The sequence below is a fragment of the Ambystoma mexicanum genome, chromosome 7p (assembly GCF_040938575.1).
Source record: "Ambystoma mexicanum isolate Mex_15411 chromosome 7p, UKY_AmexF1_1, whole genome shotgun sequence".
Lineage (NCBI taxonomy): Eukaryota > Metazoa > Chordata > Amphibia > Caudata > Ambystomatidae > Ambystoma > Ambystoma mexicanum.
In genome coordinates, this window is record NC_090939.1 from 213,740,999 (window position 1) to 213,751,750 (window position 10,752).

Here is a 10,752-nt window from a genome sequence, read left to right on the forward strand (position 1 = left end):
TCAAACCATATAAAACATAAAATTATACATGGCTGATAATAGACCAATAACATAAAATTCTATATGGCTGACTGATGGTAAATATTACACCCCAGAGTTTAGACTCACTGGCCCTCATCATAAGGTTGGCGGAATGGGTTTACCGGCACCGGTAATGGTGCCAGTGCTGGTAAACCCATTCCGCCCTACCACAAGGTCTCCTCGCGGGACCCGCAATGGGCACCTGGAAAAACCAGGCATCCATACCGGGTCCCGCGAGGACACCAGGGAGCTAACAACGGGCCCGTTAATGTTGTTAGCTCCATCCCCATTCCCATTGAGCCCTATGGGGGCTCGAATGGGAATGGGGATGGACCGGGTCCGGGTTCCTCGGACGGGGAATTACCGGGTCCGCCAAGGTTGCGATGGCCCGGTAAGTCCTCATTCGAGGGACCCGGGCCTGGAATGCGGTAAGGAGGCAACCATGCTGCTAAAAGCGGCATGGTTACCTCCAAGCTCCTGATGAGGACCACTGCCTTAAAACCTGAAGCTCTGCTCCCATTGTCTTTCAGATGTAATTCAGAACTCCTCCATTAAATATTTCCTCGTAGTTGATAGTCACCCATGAATAATTATATATGTAGCCCTATTGTGAGAGACAAAGCCTTCCTTTGCATACCTTAATTGGTCTTAGGGTGAGGGCCTCTACCGCTCAGTGAAATGTTTCTTCCTAGTTGATAGTCACTCATATATAATTACATATATAGCCTTAGTGAGAGAGATAGAGCCCTCATTTCCACACGTGGGTCTTGAGGTGAGGGCCTCTACCCTTCCGTCAAATATGTTCTCATAGTTGATAGTCACCCATAAATAATCATATATGTAGCCCTAGTGAGAGAGATGGAGCCCTCCTTTTCGTACTTTAATTAGTCTTGAGGTGAGGACCTCTACCCTTCGGTCAAATATGTTCTCATAGTTGATAGTCACCCATATAACATTCTATATGTAGCCTAGAGAGATGGCACCCTCCTTTCCAGACTTGAGGGGAGCGCCTCTACAGACCAACTAATATTCAAGATACAGCTTGCCTTTTCCCTTATTTCCCTTATTGCGTCATACGACTGGAGTAGGCTATCATTCATGCATGCACATCTCATTATCCAGGAAGTGAAATATTCACTGCAGGTATGAAGACTTGTTTTCTGTAATGAGACGAACCACACCTGGGGATGGTTTTCCTCCAACAATGGGCCTCATTACGACCCTGGCGGAAAGGGGTTTACGCCGGTGTAACCCATGGCGTACCTCTCCGCCCGACTACGAAATCCCGTAGCGCCATGGTGATTTTTACGCCTGCTTTTTGCAGGCGGAAAAATCCATGGTGCTACGGGACTTGTCGTTAATTACGCCACCGTAAATTAAAGTGGCGTAATTAACGCCTTCCACACTCCCATTATACCCTATGGGGCAAAAATGGGAATGGGGAAGGGTAAATGGGGATTGGGGACTTACCGCCCCGCCAAGGTCGGAATGGGGCGGTAAGTCCGCCAACCCCCATGGCGGAGTTGGCAGCTCTGCGCCATGGACCATGGTGCAAATTGCACCATGGTTCTCCGCCAGGGTCGTAATGAGGCCCAATGTATTTTTTTCGCTACTTTACACATCACTAAAATTTTTCAAAGGTTTCTTCCATACATCATTATACAATATTGAGCTTGCCAGCTTTTTATGAGTTATGAAGTGAATGCACATTGTTTTGTGTTGATACAAGAATTGTTTTAAACGAATCTCCAGTTTTCATTCGTTTTTGATTTCATAGAAATGCACCTGCACAAGCTGCACCATGTTTAGGGGGTGCAAATGGACTATGTATTCAGGGGGTTACAATGAGCGTTGCAGAAGGGAGGCACACAACAAATACAGTACACTAGGTAGAAGTACCCATACCACAAGCCCCACCTACAAAATTAATGAGTACACTCTTTGGGTTGCTTTAAAACATTTATTAAAATGTTGCTTGCTGGTTAAGAAATGTTGTGCTTTTACACCTATTAGCCAGATAGGGCTGATAATGTTGTACTATTGAGCACCCTTGCTGGGGGTCACTTGGAGTGTTCGGACAATGCAGTCACGGGCAGGTCAGCCGGACTTCCATGTGGAGGGGGATAAGACATACCAGCAACAGCTAGAAGAGGACTACTGAAAAAATGGGAAAGGAAGAACAGAAGGCTGTAGGACTTTCCTGGTGGGCCATTGTGGTGGTGGTCCTCTGAGGTGTGTATCATAGAGATATGTTTGTCTGTCAGTGCAGTACCAGGCCGACCCAGGATACGGGAGAGCCCCAGTGGAACCACCATGAATAAAGCCCCAAGCCTATTTGTCTACTGGGTGGCATTAGCTCCGTGCTCTCCCTGATGGCAGAGTGGGTGAGGGCACAGTCGTAGAGTGAAGGTTGAGGAGATGTAGCCCCAAGGAACCAGCTGAGGGGCAATTGGATGAGCTAGCAGTGAAGTGCAGCAGCACTCTATGCTGTGCTTCACGTTTCTGGAGTGACACATGCGTGTGCTGGAGAGGAGGAACTGGTTGCAGGGGCAATGAGCTGTCCACCCCAGGCAACGCCATGAGAACAATGTGATGGCACATGGTACAGATGCACACAGTAGCACAGGGTGTGGAAGGCGGGCCCGTCTCAGCATCACTAACAGCATTTGAGTCTCTAGAAGCAGACAGGCTGGCGTGTGACTGCTCATGCTGTCGCTGATACAGGACTCTGGAGTAAGGCCAGATAGACCTCCCCCAGCCCCTCAAGCCCCCCATCCTCCATCTGCTAGGTGACGTACAGTGAATAGACCTGGTAACTGAAGGCAAAGTGGCACAGACTCTGTGTGAGATTTCTTTTCCTGGAAGGACCGGTTAGTTGCTATAGCTTGTATGCACCCTTATCAGGTGATAGAACAGGAATTGTACAGAGATTAGGTATGCCAGACGGTATGGTGTCTTTGCATGAATAGCTCCGTGATAAGTGTTATATAATATAATTCCACTCATGGATGGAGCTGCCTATTTCATCTGATCCCTAGTGCTCTCCTTGAGCCACATGCATGAGGGCAGGATGGGTTGGGAAAGGCAACCATGAGTGCTCACTGCTTCAGCATCTGATCAGGCTGCCAATACAGGAGCATCCCGTAAACACTAAGACATTGCATGTGACACCAAGCCATTGTTGGGAAGAAAATGAGCATATCCCACCCCCCTAGGCGCTTTAAGGTGAGGCAAATCCCCTTTGAAATAGTGCAGCGTTTAGGGGGGGAGAGAACCACACTATAAAACTCGGTGAGGAGGTAATATAGCGCGAACAACAGCTGCTTAACATTAGCAGGCACATAGAAAGAAACACCATTTTGTAGGTATGGCAGAGACAAAGGCATGCATGACCGCACTGCACCAGTCGAGCTCTATGGAAGGATTTCAGTAGGGCAAAACATCTTTAAGACAAAATAAATCTGCGCCACTAGTTCTCACAGAAATTTACTTCCCCATGTCCCTTCACTGTTGCAAACATTTAGTATCTTTTAGAGGAATGCCCCATGCAAGGCCATGAGACAGCACCAGGCTCTTGGCAGTGCCCATTCATCACAACCAAGCTGCCAGCAGGCCCCTAACCTCCCACCAAGTCTACCCCGAGCCAGAGCCCATACCACTGACCCAACTACATCCCTGCGTTCCATGATAAGCAAGCAACCCCCCAGTCCTAGCATAAACCGAGGGACCATAAAAGATATAAGCATGCACGACTGTCTTGCCCCTCAGCATAAAACATGCCCGTTGTAGCACGAGGTACAGGGAGGGATACATTATAGATCAAGGTAAGGGTGGATGAGTTGAATGCGGGAGGTGCAGTATCAAAAAAGCCCATAATGTGAGGGTCAGTATGACTGTATTTCTTCTGCCCTTCCCCCTGGCAGTGCGTCCCAAGCTGCACAGGTGCAAGCCATGGTGATGTAGCAGCATGCTTAGTATGCTAGTTTAGATTTAACAATGTATCTCATGAGTAACACGACCTTCACCCACAGAAAGGATGAGCCCAGCTGACCCTTGTGGAGCCTGACAGATGACGGAGAAAGCAACCAATGTTAGCCTGTCATCCTCTATGGAGCAGGCCAATGTATATGGTCTCCCCAATCAGAGGGGCTTATTTTTACTGTATGTGATGATGCGACCCGGCTTTTTAAGCTTCTACTTGTACTAAGATTAACCAGAATGTTCTCGAGCAGCAGAGTCCTTTGCTGATATTTTTTATTCTGTACAATTAAATCTTGTTAATCTTGCACTGCTATCTCCTGGCTTATTTCCCTTCAGGGCTGTATTCACACTGGAGTGTGCGTAAACAGGCACTTGCCTTCACCATGCTAGTAGGAATTACCCATGGATATTTTCTGAGTTGTTCAGAAATCAACTAAAATCCCAGTCCTGGGAACCAACATGTTTTGTATTGTTTGTTATGCACCAGTGTTTTCCTTCAGGAATCTCAGGCAAGTAGCCTATCTCCTCTTAAGATCTGTCGTCTTTACAAGCTGCTGGATACATTACTCTCTTCCTATCTGGCATGAGGAGGAGCTCGTATTTTGTAGCCCCCCCCCGGTGTTGTGGAAAATAGGGTACCACTAGCAGGCTTCAGTAAGGTTACACTGGGCTACACAGTTATGATGCAAAGCTTTAGTTTCCCTTCAAGCAGAGGCTTAATTGGGCAGTCTTTTCTCATGTATCCTACTAAATGAGAGGGCATCTACATACAGAACCTGCTCCATCGACTTTCATTCTGTACTTCAATTCAGTGACATACCACACACTGCGATGGTTCATCATATTGCAAAATGCACACAAGGGCTCAGGTTCGACTATTATGTAACTCCTATGTTATTTAAGAACATGGTTGAAGATGTCCAAGGTTTGCTGTTGCTCCAGCTACCTTTATAAGTATGTGGTGGCAGTGTTCAGTGGCTTTGCCTTTCTTCAGCAAGGCTGTTGTTAATCAATCTAGATTGTTGGGCATGCCATGGATGGTTCCATTAAAGCAAGACTGCTAGGGCTGTTGTCCTTAAGAAAAATGCCTGAAACAATGTTAGGTGGTAGTAAATATAGGTGGATGTGATACTCATTCTTAAAGATTATGCATTGTCTGTTAGATGAAAGAAGTTTTTAATATCCAATAAATTAATGTATAAAGATTAAAGGATTTTTAAAAACTGAAGAGCCTCACTCCGAGTTTGGCTGTAATTCTGCAATAATTCAGTGGTAAATGCACCAGATTACCACAAAAATGTGTTGCCGTTACTGCCACTTGATCCTGTGGATTACCATGGGATTACGAGCAGAGGTAGGGTGGTGTTAGTCCCTCTTTTAGGAATCCACAGCACTCCATAGGGATTTTAGCAGAATCGCCATGACTGGTAATTTGACTGCTTTATGGCGTTAAAGTGGAGGATTTACCTCCAGAATGTTGCATGCATGGGATTCGGAAGGGTAGTAAAAATGACAGTCTGTTACTGAAAAAATAGTGGTGGAAACAAAGTTACTGTCACATTTTGACCACTCCACCAAACTCAGATTGAGCCCCAATCTATTGTATTTACACTAGAAAGGGGGGACATCAGGCCCAGCATACTTGTTTTAGGCATAGAGTAAAGACTGAGATTGCTAAAATAGATACACCTGATATGATAAAGAAAGATTACAACTCTAGAAGAAATATTAAGACATTTCCAAGATGAAATTAAATTGAAAAAAACAATCATGTTTCAGGGGAAAAAGAGTATAGACTTGACTCAGTTTACAATTTTCAACGTAAGTACGTAAAAATAATGTTCACACAAATGAGTCCCAAGATAACAGTGGACACATGACCCCTCTTAGTTTGGATGTGGAAAGTGGAGAGAGTGGGGAAGAAAAGGATCTATGTGATCACTGCGCTGCCCGTAAATGCGATGGCCAAAATGCTGACAACAGTTACGGCGCAGAGCAGAGATCATATGGATCACTGGGCCCCCTCCCCCTGGCCTGCATTACGCCTCCCAACCCTCCCACTCCACTTACCTTTAGGGCGGCACACACAGACGTGTGCACCTGTACTCTGCAATCCCTGCAGTGGCAGTTCCTCCCACTAACGTGGGTTGGAGCTGACGCTGCAGGATGCTTTTCTTTTTTTCTTTTTTTTTTCTTTCATGTCCCCCACTTTCCAAAATGGTAAGCGGGGGACACCCCAACATCCCCCGACCCCACTACTGTGCCCAGGAAGAGCAGGGCACACCCCTCCAAACCCTGCTCTGCTTGGGCGCAGTAAATGTCACTCTCATTTTGTGCACCTCCAAAGTCGCAGTGACTGTGGGGGCACACAAATGAGGGCGACATTTCTGTACAATACAGAAGAAAAGGCACATGCTAGTGCAAAAGACAAAGATGTATCACCCAAAAGGAACTTAATTGGCAGGAAAGAAAAGATATAGTGGAGGGAATAGTTATCAAATATTTTCGAAAAAGGTAACTTTTTAGAGACAGAAATAGGACAACATAGGAAACAACATTCAGAAAATGAGGCAGTAGACGAAAGGGACAATATAAAAGACACTAAAGAAAAATGAAACAAAGATCAAGGGTTCAAAACTAGTGCACAATTGAGATGAAACAGGCAACAAACATAACGGAAAAGCTAATTGTGGATCTTTGTTCTTGAGACGTTTTTGAGAACAATCTATTGAACAAGGGGCTAACTTTCACAGCAAGCACTAAATGTAACATTGTTGACTTTTATGTAGACCTGTTTAAACTCGGTAGGAAACTAAAATTGAAGTTCTTTTTTGAAGTCAAACAGACATTTACAGAATCTACTTTATTAACACAAATGTCCACAAACAAATATAGGATATAGAACATACCAAATTATTGATCTCATTAGAAGATGGACAAGAATTAGAAGCATAAATGATTTTAGAAGAATGAGACATTAAACATGGTACAACGCAACAGCCATTTTGACACAGACATCTAGATTAAAACCTTTAGTACCAGAAGGTAATGCTATAGATATTTTTCAAACAAGTTTTGAAAGAGATCTTCAGATTAGATGAGGAGTGGGAAAACATAGTGTTGTGAAGTGTTTTGCTCTATAAATGATGCATGCTAGTCTGGAATGCATGAGGTCAGGTCAGAGAGAGTGCTGGAATGGGAGAATGCAGATGTATGAGTGAAAGAACGCTAGTATGCAAGCATTCCACCTGTGGTAGTTGAAGACATGGAGCCTGGGTGGTGGGAGCCATTTGGCTGCCCTCTTGTAACTTAAGCACTTACTATGTAACTATAATAAAGGAACTTACCAGTAAACTACCTGAAACATCTTGCAGTATCTTTACAAAACATAGCCCTTATATTAAGAGAACCTTGCAAGATCAGAAAAGGATTTAGATTTCTGTCAAGGATAAAATCTCATTGAACAATCCGACAAAGGTGGTAATATTGTTCTATTAGATACACACAATTATATTGATGTGGGAAGACAACACTTAATGACACCAGTAATTATAAATATATTGCTCAAGACTATAAGAATGTCAAATATAAGACTATACCAAAAAGTAGAATATTGGTATCTAGAGGGATTCATTACAAATAAAATTAGAACACAGTTAATTAAAACTATCTAATGCCATATCATATCATATCTGACAATTCCAAAAATGTATATTCTCCCAAAAATGCAGAAACAGTTTAAAGACCTACCATGAGTAAGACCCATCATCAATGGAATAAAGCCAAGTGCAGAAAGAATTTGAGTTTATTAACGTGTTTCTTAACCGTATGGTTCAGAAACGTGCCTCATACACTAGAGATAGTGTGTAATCCATGTATTTAGTGAACTGAAATGGCAAGACAACTACATTCTTATGACCTTGGATGTGATTTCCCTTTGTACATCAATTAAACATGAGTTGGCAAGTAAAGAAATTGCATCTTATTATTCAGAAAATCTACTTTTTTTTTAAAGGCAACAAGAGCAACAAATGATACAAGATTTTTTGGAATTCATTATGGGGAATAATGTATTCAACTTTAATGGGAATTTGTATAAACAAGAACTAGGAGTGACAATGGTGTCAAGATGTGCCCTTGCAGTAGACAATCTATTTATGGGCTGGATAGAAGATGTACACCGTAAAACAGAGAGTGAAAATGGAGATAATATTGTTGTAAACCTTTATTCGGAATGAGTCATCAGGTACAAAATGCAAACATTCCAATTATACACACAACACATGTAAATGACAAGCTAAAATTCATATAAACACAACGGTAGAACAATTTCTCCCAGTGATCAATCTAAGAAATGAAACATGAATCAGTGGTTAAAGTGCAAGTTCAAGATCACAAAGTGTAAGTACATATGTTAGACAATGAATAAGGGTTCAACTCATATCAGTTAACGATTTGCTCCTTTTGTACTATGCCTGGCATATATAATCATCAAAACAAACAAAGAATACTACATTTGATTTTCTTTTGATTTACAGAGTTACATAGCTTCACTGGTTGTAGAAATTCTGATATTATGGAAAAGAAATATAGATGATATTGTCATAATTTGAGATGGCAATGAACAGTTCCTATAGGAATTCTACAGGAATCTAAATTATAATGAGTTTAACATTGAATTTACAATGACTAGGAGTAAGGTAGAAATACATTTTTTGGATCTGCGCATATTTATAGAAGATAACTACATCAAAACTAAGGTTCATCCAAAGACACAGAAGCAAACACTACACTATTATCTAGTAGGTACTAAAAAAAAGAGTGCCACTCAGAATATTTCATATGGAGAATGTATACAAGCTAGATAAAACTGTAGCAAGAATTACGACTATTCCTGTGAATGCAAATTATTTTAAAAAAGATTCTCAGATAGAGGGTACCAAACACAACATATAGGTAAAATATTATCTGACAAACGTCTGGTAGGTCAAGCAAACCTGATGGTACCACACAAGAATCATAAACCATCAGAAGAAAGAGTTCTGTTTAGAACTACATACAGTTCTAATAATCATATGGTGGACACAGACCTAATGAAACACTCGAACATCCTTATGATTGATGAGGCTATAAAACAATAAGGCTATAAAACAATATTTGGATGATAAACCTACGATAGTGTACAAGCGTGAGAACTTCAGAGAGCTTTTTGAGTAATGTACAAAAGAGACAGAAGAATTAGTTATGTGGCTAACGTAACCACCAAAAGGGTTCTACAAATGTGGTCATTGTAAGGTGTGCTATTTTGCAATGGTTACAATGACTCAAATTATGAATATCTGTGGAAAAACATATCAAATTAATCAATGTATTAATTATACAAGTAATCTAGTGATCTATGTAATTAAATGAATGTGCAGAAAACCATATGTAGGAAGCACCAAAAGACATTTATGAACCAGGATTTATGAAGACATGCAAGCAATTAACATTGGTGAGATGAAGAACCCACTGGCACATCATTGGCATACAGAACATAAAGAAGAAAATACCAATTGTATAGAATTTGTTGGCATAGAAAAAATAACTCCAAGAGAACATGGTGGAGATGTGGAAAACAACCTGCAAAGTTGTGAAGTTACAACACAATTTCTACTAAAAGTAATATGATTGAATTTCAGAATTTATCTTTACTTTACCTTTGAGAAAGGAAGTAGTTGTGACAGTTTTGCTGCGCAATTTGATGTATATTACTGTTGTTACTGAATTGATAAATGGTAGTGAACCTGTAGACATATGATAGTAAATAATTAGGAATCAATTCATAATGTTTTGTATTATTGAAAAAGTAAGAAGTGAAGAATCTTTAGGGACTTCTCAAATGTATGATTAATATTATTCAGCAGAAGCTAAAATGTAAAGCCACAGACTTTGCTTTACAGTTCTTTTTCTCTTTTTGCTACTTTCTTATAACATGAATTGAGATGTAATATTCAAGGTGATGAGTATTAAGAAGACCATTTTACAGTATGACATATTCAAAATTCAATGCAAGGAACAAGTTATTGATTTGAAGGCAACAAGGACTAATTGCATAAGCAAATTTGAAACTTTAAGATGGTGCCTAAGGTTGCAAGTTCCACTTTCTAGTTCTATTGTTTACCAATATAAACGAAAAGAATTGCACCTGCAAGTTTTCAAACGCAAAGACTATGTGGATTACGATCCCAGAGAGAGCTATCATGTTCACAACATAATAGTAAGAAACTGGTTGCATACTTTACTTGAGGATGTGTGTATAATGACACAATATGTAAGAGTTTAATATTCAATTAATCACCTAATACATAGGTTTTAATATTGCAGATATAATATAAAACAAAAAATGAAGGATAGCAATACTGCATTACGGGCAACAAGAAATACTATCCCTTCTCCAGAAGATAACATGGATTTTTTTAACAAATATAGACATAACAAATAAGAATTGTAATGCTTCACACACAAATAAAAAATGTCTGTGATTTTATTTTACAGTTATGTAATAGAAGGGAGTATGTGGAAGATAACATTGAAAGTGTAACATATTTATACATGAAGTGAGTGTTTAAAGGTTATGTATTTTTTTGGGGCAGTTGATAACTGATACAAAATAATTTTAATAACTAGCATATGCATTTATTTATTTGGTTACTAATGGATTTTTCTAGTCTGTCCTTTTTTTTATTTTTCTCTCCCTATTACTCCTAC